Consider the following 11855-nt stretch of genomic DNA (forward strand, 5'->3'; position numbering starts at 1 on the left):
GAAACAGTTGGGCAATCAGAATCAAGTTTATTGTCACTGATATATGTTGTGAACTCTGTTGTTTTGTGGCAGCAGGACAGTGCAAGATATAAAACATTACTATAGGTTACATTTCATAATAAAATATAAATAATGCAAAAGAGGAATAGGGAAGCAGTGTTCATGGATTGGCAAACTGCTCAGAAATCTGATGGCAGAGGGAAAGAAGCTGTTCCTAAAACATTGAGTGTGGGTCTTCAGGCTCCTGGAGCTCCTCTTTGATGGTAATCATGAGAATAGGGCATGTCCCAGATGGTGCGTGTCCTTAATGACAGATGTTGTCTTCTGGAGGCACTGCCTTTTGAAGATGGTGGGGAGGCTTGTGCCCGCGATGGATCTGACTGAGTCTGAACCCCTCTGCACAGGAGCCTCCACACCATGCGGTGATGCATGCTGTCTGAATGCTCTCCATGGTACATCTGTAGAAATTTTCCAGCACCCCAGCAACAGAGTAGTGCCAGCCAATCAATAGAAGTCAATGTCCTGGCAACAGGGATTAATTTACATCTGAAAAAATAGGAAACTCTGAAAGTGTGAGGGGCAGGTTGGCTCCAGGAGAAACAACAGAATCCTGGGCAATGCGCTGGACGCTAGGCTCACCGGAGTGACCACTGGATGCAGGGAAATTCACTGGCTGTAAAACAATCCACTGAATACAGTATAGGCAGAGCCTCCTTGTGGGGGGACTCCACTGGGAACAGGAAAGCCTAATAGATATGGGAAACTCATAAGAACCCACTGGGTGAAACAGGAACACCAGATGCAGGTAGCCCACTGGATACAGAGTACTTCACTGGTCACAAATCACTGGGTACAACTAAACCCAAGCTCTCACCTTGACAGATAAAGGAAACCACACAGAGTAAAGGGGAAACTATGTGGTACAGGGTGTCCTATTGGGTTCAGAGCACCATACTTGATGCTCGATACTGGACACTGTGTATGATGCAGCAAAACTCCATCTGATATAGATGAACGCACTGTGCACCCTGCTTTTCAATACAGAAAGGTCGTCTGTCTCCAACCACAGTGGCAACACTCTACACTCGAGTAACCGTCAACAATTGGCCACTGGGAGTCACTCTCAATACAACTCAATGTTGCTGGGTATGTTTGGAAGACTGGGAGAGATAAGGAGGAGCAGCTGGAAGAGGGATGGGTGCCTTCCTCCTGGTACAGTATAGACCCTCCCACCCATTTGGGCTTAATAAACCCAAATATAACTTCAATCTTGTTTCTACGTCAGCACATTACAGCAATAGTGCTCTCATGGAATGAAGCAGCCCCTCCACTGGGTCAGACTTCCCTGAAGATTCATTAACCGAGTCACATTTCTCCAATTCTTCACCTTCTTTGTACCAACAGGTGCGTTGAGGCACCAAACGGCAGCCAACTCAATCTGTGACCTGCCACTGACACCAGATACTTGTGGATAGCACCTTCTAACCCTTCCCCTGTGGGACAGTGCTGGTAAGTGTCTGTATTAACTCAAAGGACAGACCTGCCCCACCACACTGAAATTCTAAGCACTTCCACTCCTCTGCTAACCTCCTTTGCCCTTATCCGAAACCCTTCTCAAAACGACATCCTTAAAGAGTGTAAGCTAACTCCCTATCATTCATCAGCCGAGTGCTCAGCAACTATTTTGCAAATCTTTCACCAGACCACTCCATCGCTCCACTTGCTTTGAGGCTCATCTTGATATCTGCTGCAAGGGCTCAGTGCTGAACCTTGGACGATAGCAGTCCCTAATGTCTTGCTATTGATATTGATTTCTTATTATCACACGTACCAAGATGCAGTGAAAAGCTTGTCTTGCATGCTGTTCATACAGATCAGAATATTACACAGTGCACTGAGGTAGTGCAAGGTTAGACAATAACAATGCAGAGTAAGGCACAGCACAGGTAAACAATAAGGTGCAAGGTCATAACAGGGTAGGTTGTGAGGTCAAGAGTTCAGTTTATCATAGGGAACAATTCAATAGTCCTATAACAGTGGCAAAGCTGACCTTGAGCCTTGTGGTACATGCTTTCAGGCTATTGTATCTTCCGCATGATAGACGAAGAGGGCAGAGAGAATGTCTGGAGTGGGCGAGGTCTTTAAATATGCTGGCTGTTTTGCTGAGGCAGACAGAAGCATAGACAGAGTCCACGGAGGGGAGGTTGGGTTCCGTGATGTGCTGAGCTGCGTCCACAACTCTCTGCAGTTTCTTGTGGTCACGTACAGGGCAGTTGTCGTATCAAGCCATGATGTATCCAGATAGGATGCTTTCTGTGGTGCCTCGGTAAAAATTGGCAAGGATTGATGGTAACATGCCAAATGTCTTTTGTCTCCTGAGGAAGTAAGGTTTCTTGGCCATGACCTCTATATGTTTGGAACAGGACAGGAGTGATTTTCACTCCTAGGAATCTGATGCTCTCAACTCCCTCAACCTCACCGCCAGTGATGTAGACAGGAGCACGTGCACCATCCCCCTTCCTGAAGTTTACAGGAAAAGTTTGGTGTCATGACCCCATGTCACTAAGCTCTCTACCTCCTTCCTGTTCTGTAACTCATTGTTATTTGAGATACAGCCCACTATGATATGGTATCATCTGCAAACTTGTAGAGGGAGTCCACTGAATTCACTGAAGATCAAGCTGTGTTAAGTTCCCATTCCTTACTCTGCTGCTACTAGGTAACTCTTCCAGCTGCGTCCTGGGGTATGCCTCATTCTTCTCCAGGAAAAGGAGCAGATCCTTCAGCCTTCAAGCCTGCTGCAGTCAGACCTTGGTTACAATTTGCCTCATCTATCTTTTTATGTTTCCCTCGATCTAAAAAAATAATGTCTACCTACATTGTTCAATTTTTAAACAACTCAAGCAATTGTCCTCACACAGGTATTGCCAGTAGGTTACATGTTGCAACACCACTCAAAGTACAAATTTATTATTAAATTATGTGTATATCATTATACAACCTTGAGATTCAGCTTCAAAACAAAGAAACACAATAGAAATCAGTAAAAATCCAATTTGCAAAAGACGACAAAAACATGCAAGTAATAAAAAAGTGAAGAGACACGTGGAAGTTGAACTGCAGAGTCCCTGACAGAGAGTCCACAGCTGCAGATCCTGTCCAGCACTGAGGTGAGTGAAGCCCAACCAGGAGCCTGACAACCGCAGGCAACAATTGCTTCCGAACCTGGCGTCATGGAACCCAGGACTCCTGCACCTCCCGCACGACAGTCGTAGTGAGAAGAGAGGGAGACTGGCCAAATGCAGGCAGACATCACTGAACACCCCGGTTCATTTTCTGCTCTCATCCGCGATGATTTTAATCCTGCTCGACACTTTAATCGGCACGGACCACGGGTTCACCTCGTCCTCAGCACAGAGTCATGGAGCTGACCGCAGACTCATCTCCCACCATCAGGCCTCAACACAGCAACATCCGCCCCTGCCAAGCCTACACTCTCAAGAGTATAGTTTGCCAAATTCCCCCAGGAGATCGCAAAAGTACCAGATTGTTAAGTCGGTTCAAATATACGTCCTTAAAAAGAAAATTACAGGCTACACACTGCAATGATCGCAGTTTAGAAGAAGTAAATCTACTAGAGTATCAGTCCTGCTGAAGGGTCTCGGCCCAAAACGTCGACCGTACTTTTTACTATGGATGCTGCCTGGCCTGCTGAGTTCCTCCAGCATTTTGGATGTGCTACTAGAGTATCTAGTAGTTTCGTGAGCTGTCTGCAAAGCATCGCAATTGGTCATCGGCGCTATCTCCTTAACTAAAAGAGGATGCACTTGCCATGGAGGGAGTGCGATGCAGATCCACAGGCTTTGTGGATGAGAGGTTTGCCATCTAATAGATTTTGGTGGACAAAACCGGTGTTCTCTAGAGGTTAGAAGAATGAGATTGTGGGGAGCTGCCGGGGAGGGGGTGGATGTGGATTTGATTTCAACATTTAAGAGAAGTTTGGATAAGTATGTGCATGTGAGGGGTGCAGAGGGATATGGTCCAGGTGACAGGTCGATGGGAATAGGTGGAATAAGAGTTCTGCACAGGCTAGATGGGCTGAAAGGCCTGTAGCTTTGTGATTCTAGGTAATCTCGCCGAAGGTGGTTGCTTCCCCTGGTTGAGCAGTCTGGGGATTCTCTCTAAGATGAGAAGGAGCTTTTGAATTTTTGAAGTTCCCTGGCCTGGAGCAGGTCAGTCAATGAGTTTGTCAAATCAAAGCTTGAGAGCTCAACCCTAGTCATCAAGCAATACAGCCCAGAAGCAGACCCTTCTGTCCATCTTCTCTCTGCCAACCATGATGCCTACCTTCAGCAGTAGCATAATGCCTGCATTAAGCTCACAACCCCCTACTCCTTTCTTACCTGTGTACCTGTCCAAATGCCTTTTAATATTGTACTTGCATCTGCCACTAGCTCGATGCACATACTCAGCACCATCTGTGTGAAAAACTTACCACTGCCCCCCAATCCCCTTTAAATTCTGTCACTTCTTGTGCCCTAGACACACCTGCTCTGAGAAAGAGACTCTTGCTATCTATGCCCCGTATAGTCTTCTAAACCTCTTTAAAGTCACCCCTCAGCTTCCTTTCTTCCAGAGAGAACAAACCCAGTCTATTCAATCCTGCCTTATAACTATCGCCCTCCAATACAGGCAACATCCTGATGAGTCTTTCCTTTCTAATGCTACAACAGCATCCTGTACTGCAGTGACCAGAACTGCTCACAATACTCTCAGTGCAGTCTAACCCATGTTTTGTACAGCTGCAACATTTCTGAATATAAAGGGTGCTAAGGAACATGGAGATGTTCTGGAAAAAGAAGTTGAGGTGGAGGATAGGTTTTGATTTGGAAGAATGGAGAGTTGGCTCACAGGGCCAAATATGCTAGTCCTTTTCCTTCTCCCTGTGTTTTTACATTAGGTCTTTAGCCTGCCTCATTCTGGTGACTCAGTTGGCTTCATCGTCTCTGCTCCCATTCCCCCTCCAGTTGCCCTCAGGTCCTGGACTACGTTCTCCACCCCAATCCCATCATTGCTGGACAGCTCCAGTTAAAGCCATGACCATTAGAGGCAGGAAGCCTCCTTTTCTGAAGAATGTGAAACTACTTACTTTAGTTTCAATTCCTCAGCAGTCAGAATGTTGACATCCTGTGGGGACAGTTTCTAGATTGTGGTCTATTGGTTATATGTTTCATTTCCTGTTTACGAGAATTATGACCAATGTCACTTGCCCACTCTCCTGCTGGGGAAATTAGAGTTTCCAGTTCTCATGTTATCCTCAGACACTGTCATCTAAACCCCAGGGAAACCACTTGTACCCCAAGCACAACTACCTGATCCTCGGGGCTAGTCACCAGGTCACTAGATGGAAGCTTCTGATTTTCAGCATGGACCACCTAATCACCAGACACAATCACCTAATCCCTAACCATAACCAATAGATTACCAGGCATAACCATCTGATCCTCAGATTTAACCACCAGGTCTCCAGATAATTATCACATGATCCTTATAAACAGCTACTCGATGTCCAAGTAATCACCCAGTCTGCTGCTCATGAACCTCAGCACCAACCCCCACACAATCTGATCACCCAGTCACCCAGTTCACAGCCTCCGTCAAATGATTCTCAGACATCCCTTTACCCAATTACCTAAGCCATGAGCACACCCTCATAAACTGTCACAGGGACCCCCTCCCCGTCACCCTGTACAGAGATCTCCCATCTCACTGGGTTCCCCTCTTCCTTTCCTTCCACCTCCTTCATCACCCACAATGCCTTCCTCTATGTTTCAACAGGCCTCTCTCTCTCACGTTTGGGCTGTTTCCCTCTCTGACTCTCCCCAGAAGGACTTCTCGCTCGAGGGGCCTATTCTTCTTTGTCCTGCCTTGGCGCGGGCTCTTACCTCTTTCCCCCAAAGCCCCTGCTCCACTTCCCCACTTCCCACAGGGTCTTGGCATATTCCCACCTACTTTCTTTCTCTCTCTCTCTCTCTCTCTCCCCTCACTCCCTCTACCCCTCTCTCTCTCTCTCTCTCCCCCCCCACCTATTGCCCTATTTCACATTTCCCAGCTTCCCATTAGTTACTCCCCACAAGGTTATTTTCTGTTTTTCTCGTTTCCTTTTTACCTAGCCTCTACCTCCTTTCACCACCTATCTCTGTCCACAGCCTGCCCCATCTCCTTCTACATCCTCTCCTCATGTTCCCCCTTCCACCTCTCTGCATTTATCTTACAGACAGGTCCATTCCCTCACTTTCTCTTCACGGAAAAGTTATGCCTCTTCCTCTGCAGGTCAACTCTTTCTCTCTTCCCTCTAAACAGGGCATATTCTTCCATCCTCTGCCTCCAGTGGGACTTTACCCCAAGCCACCAGATGCCATTCTGCCTCACTCTGCTTCGAGATTCTCCACTGCTCACTTTCTGACCGCTGGTCCCTCTAACTCTCCTTCCAGCCACTGGACGAGCTTCGCTCTTTCCTTGGGTCCTGCTGGGGTAGTACCCGCAAGTAGTGGTGCTCCCACGCCTTGTGCAAAAGGTTGCGGGATTGAAAGGCGGACTTGGAGCAGCCTAGGGAGAAATTGCACCCTATGGACACTGCGTGCCAGTGGTGGATCAGGACAGTGTTTGGTCCTGGATGGTGTTGAGTTTCCTGACAACTGGTGATGCAGCAGAGAGCTTTCCATCCTGCTCTTGGCTTGTGCTTTATGGATGATGGAAAGGATTTGGGGTGTCTGGAGAATATTTAGCCTCTGACCCACACTTGTAGTTATGTGGCTGGTCTAGTGAGCTGTTGGTCTAGTTGACCAGCCTCTAGAAATTGGGTCAGGGACTGTCAGGGTTAATGATTGGACTCACGCTTGTTGGAAGAGGTCACTGCTCTTTGGTGAATGTTACTTTCCATTTTGAGAAACCTGCTTCCCATTTTACAGCCCACATCATACTGGCATAGACCACTTCATTTGCTGAGGATTCTCAAATTGAATGCAATCATCAGCAAATTTTCTTTCCTCTGACTTTATAATTAAAGGTCATTGAAGGAGCAGCTGAAGGTGGTTGGCCCTGGGAAACTGCCCGAAGGAACACTTGTAGCGATGCCCTGGGACTATGATGGTCGGTTTTCAGAAATCACAAATATCGTCTTCTGTGCAAAGTCTGGCTCCTGTCACTAGAGTGTTCTTCCTTTACGTCCATCACCTTCAGTTTGATTAGTACTCCTTGATGCGACACTTAGACCATAAGACATGAGAGCAGAGCCATTCCATCATGGCTGATTTATTATCCCCATCAACCCCATTCTCCTGTCTTCCCCTCATGACCTTTGATGCCCTTACTAATCAAGAACCTATCAACCTCTGTTTTAAATATACCTGACGCCTTGGCCTCCACAGCCATCTTGGCAATGAATTCCACAGATTCACCATGCTCTGTCTAAAGAAGTTCATCTTCATCTCCATTCTCCAAGGGAACATAGCCTCAAGATTCAGGGGAGTAGATTTAGGACGGAGATGAGGAGGTACAGCTTTTCCCAGAGAGTGGTGAATCTGTGGAATTCTCTCCCCAATGAAGCAGCGGAGGCTACCTCAGTAAATATATTTAAGACAAGGTTGGATATATTTTTGCATAGTAGGGGAATTAAGGGTTATGGGGAAAGGCAGGTAGGGGGAGATGAGTCCATGGTCAGATCAGCCATGATCTTATTGAATGGCAGAGTAGGCTCGATGGGCCAGATGGGCCAGATGGCCTACACCTGCTCCTATTTCTTATGTTCTTATATTCTAAATAGATAACCTTCTATTCTGAAGCTGTGCCCTCTGGTCTTCGACTCCCCCACTACAGGAAACATCCTCTCCTTCTCCAATTTACCTAGGCCTGCCCCACCATTCTTTTAAACTTCAGCGAGTACAGGCCCAGGGCCATCAAATGCTCCTCATACATTAACCCTTTTATTCCCGCAACCATTAATTTGGTCAAATACTGCCTTAACGGACATTTCTTAGTTCATTTTTGGACCAAGGCTGTGATGAGATCCTGTATTGTCTGGTCCTGCTGAAATCTGAACTGGGCATCAGTGAACACATTGCTGGTGAGTAGCCTTGTCGATGACACTTTGCAAATGATTGAGGAAGACTGGTTGGCAGTGGTTGACCAGACTGGATTGTCCTTCTTCTTATGTGCAAACAATCCTGTGTCACCTTCTATGTTGCCAGCGGTTAATTGTACAGTAACAGCTTGACTACAGGTGTAGCTAGTTCTGGAGTGTGTCTCACAATACTATATTTGGGACACAAGAGAGTCTGCAGTTGCTGGAAATCTTGAGCAACACACACAAAACGCTGGAGGAACTCAGCAGATCAGGCAGCATCTATGGAAGGAAATGAGCAGTCCATGTTTCAGGCCAAGTCCCTTCAACAGAGCTCTCAATCAATCCTGACGAAGGGTCTTGGTTTGAAACATCAGCTGTTTATTTCCCTCCATTTTGTGTGTGTTGGCCTACATCTGGGGTGTTGATTGGTTCCATAGCCTTTGCTGTATCCAGTGCATTCAGCCATTTCTTGATATCGTTTGGAGTGGATTTCTGTTTCACTGATGATTGACACTACACCATAGTTTGAGCTGCAAGGTCTGCTTTGTGTTTACTGGATCTTAATGCCGCAGAGCACAATGGAGGATATCCTCGATCTCTCCCTGTCTCTGTCTGGTGTCCCTTGTGAATCTTCCTCCACAAGACTGCCCGGGAAGTGGAACAGAATGAATCCTGTCCTTCTCCCCTGTTGCCATTTATAGACGGCAGCTGGGGAAAGAGAGGCTGTCGTTGCTCCGAATAACAGTGAGCTATTGACCAGCGTTCACTGTCACGCCTGTCCCAATGATCAAGATCTCTTAGGTGGGATTTCTGAGGCCATTTCTAGGTCAATTGCTGCAGGGAGCATAACCCCGTCTTCTGCGGCTCCAGTATTCATTATTCTGACCACCTACAAAACAGCGGGGTAATCAGACATGCAGTGGGGCAGCCCAGACCAGGAATTTTGTTTACCTGGAACATTACGGCACAGTAGTGTAGTGGTTAGCATAATGCTAATACAGAGCCAGTGATCTGCGTTCAATTCCATCGCTGCCTGTAAGGTGTTTGCACGTTCTTCCCGTGACTGTGTGGGTTTCTTCTGGGTGCTCTGGTTTCCTCCCACATTCCAAAGACATACAGGTTAGTAGGTTATTTGGGCAGCGCAGGTTCCTTGAGCGGGAAGGGCCTGTTACTCCAAATAAAGTAAAAGAAAATAAATAGAACATAGAACAGTACACAGTGCAGGCCCTTCGGTCCACAATGTCGTGCCAACCTCCTAACCTACTCTAAGATCGATCGAACCCTTCCCTTCTACATAGCCTTTCATTTTCTATCATAATTTTATAATTATGGATTTGCTTTATTCAATGTTGTCAGATCAAAACTCACAAGAGCTTCTTTCCTCCAATTTGTCAAACCCCTAGTGATATTTGGTGGATTTCCAATTCTGGTTAGGGAAATTTTCCTGAGGTGAAGGGGTAAGTACACTGTTTTAACCTCTGAGAAGTCTCCCTGTTCTGTTTTATTTGTTGAACAAGGTGCGGCAGATAGGTGGTCAGTGGAACCCCTAAAGCAGCCCAGCGGAAGCTCAGATCCTCCTCAGGGTTATAGTCCCGGGAGCTGGAAAGGAGTTCCTCGTGTACACGTAGACTTACATCAACGTCAAAGTCAAAGTTCAAAGTAAATTTATTATCAAAGTGCATATATTTCGCCATGTACAACCTTGAGATTAATTTTCCTGAAGGCATTCACGGGAAAATGAAGAAATACAATAGAGTTTATGAAAAACTATAAATAACAAATAACCAAAAGAAGATAAATTGTGCAAATAAAACAGACATACATACGTAGATAAAAAACATGCAAACATACATACTTACTGAGAACATGAATTCATAGTGTCCTTGAAATGGTGGAATCAGTTCAGTTCAGGTGAGTTAAGTTACTGATGCCGGTTCAGGAGCCTAATGTTTGAAGAGTAATAACTGTTCCTGAACCTGGAGGGGTGGGATCTGAGGCTCCTGTATCCCCTGCCTGATGGTAGTAGCAAGAAGAGAGCATGGCCTGGATGGTGGGGGTCCTAGATGATCGATAATGCTTTCCTGTGGCAGTGCTCCCTGTAGATGTGCTCAATAGTGGGGAGACCTTTGCCTGTGATAGACAGGGCTGTATTCATACTTCCTGTAGGTCAAGGATTCCCAACCTTTATCATGCCATGGAGCCTTACCCTTAACCAAGGGATCTGTGGATCCCAGGTCGGGAGCCCCTCCTGTAGGCCTTTCCATTCCTGGGCTTTGGTGTTTCCATACCAGGCTGTGATACAACCATTCAGGAGACTCGGCGCTGTGACACGCTGTACGTGTGATATAGTGAAGAACCCAGAGCTATAACAAACCCTGGCTGTCTTCTGTGTTCGTGCTTCGAAGAAGTCTCAGTTTACAGGCTATGTAGTGCGTCTAGTTTTCATTGTATGAGAGGAAATGTCAGTTCAGAGCCACAACAGCAATGGGATAACAGACGGTTAATGATAATGTTAACTGTTTTAGTGACAAACACAACCAGGGTGCCAGAGAGAACTCCACTCATTTTCCTGAGAAGACAGCAAGGCAACAGCCAACAGCACTGCGTCTTTCAGTGCTGCACTGGATAACCAGCCTAGATCAGAACTCAGAAACAGAGCCAACAAAGAGCTTCTGTGAGCTCTCAGCGAGGGAATATTCTGATTTAAGATAGAAACAGAACTCAGGATGAACTTGCTGGGACTGGCAGCATCTGCAGAGATGAAAGGTGTAAGTTGAGATTTTGAATTGGAACCTTGCGTCAGGACTGGGAGTGAACGGAAATGTTTGGCAGTATTTAGTAGTGTGCAGAGGGGTGGGACAGGGGTCGGTAGGTGATAGATGGAATAATACATGGATGGAACCATGTGGAGGAGGGACAAAGCAACAGACGTTGATAGGTGACAGGTCAAGCCAACGAGGAGGGGATAAAGGGCATCTGGATCCAGACAGGAGAAAGGAATGGGAGGGATGAACAAACGGAGAGGTGGGTGGACAGGAGAGTATGTGTAGAAGGAGAGTGTTGGGGATTTGGGTTAAATGAAATTGGAAAATTCAATACTTCATGGTAAATGTATTATCAAAGTACATATATGTCACCATATACCACCTTGAGATTCATTTTATTGTGGGCATACTCAATAAATCCATAATGAAATAATAACCATATTAGACTCAACGAAAGACCGCATCAATTTGGGCTTCAACCAGTATGCAAAAGACAAAACTGAGCAAAAACAAAAAGGAGGAAATAATAATAATAAATATAAATACGTAAGCCAGAGATATCATAAATATGAAATGAAGAGTCCTTGAAATTGAGTCCATACATCGTGGAAACTTTTAGGTGATGGAGCAAGTGAAGTTGAGTGAAGTTATCCTCTTTGATTCAGGAGCCTGATGGTTCAGCAGTAACAACTGTTGCTGGACCTGATGGTTTAAGTCCTGACGGCAGCAGCAAGAAGGGAGCGTGACCTGAATGGTGGGGGTCCCCGATGGTGGATGCTGCTTTGTGGCAATGCTTCGTGTAGATGTGCTCAATATTGGGGAGGGCCTTACCCATGATGTACTGATCCATATCCACTGGTTTTTGTACTATTTTCTGTTCAAGGGCATTGGTGTTTCCATGCCAGGCTGTGATACAACCAGTCAACATATCCTCCACTACACATCTATAGACGTTTGTCAAAGTT

The sequence above is a fragment of the Mobula hypostoma genome, chromosome 2 (genome assembly GCF_963921235.1).
Source record: "Mobula hypostoma chromosome 2, sMobHyp1.1, whole genome shotgun sequence".
Classification (NCBI taxonomy): Eukaryota; Metazoa; Chordata; class Chondrichthyes; order Myliobatiformes; family Myliobatidae; genus Mobula; species Mobula hypostoma.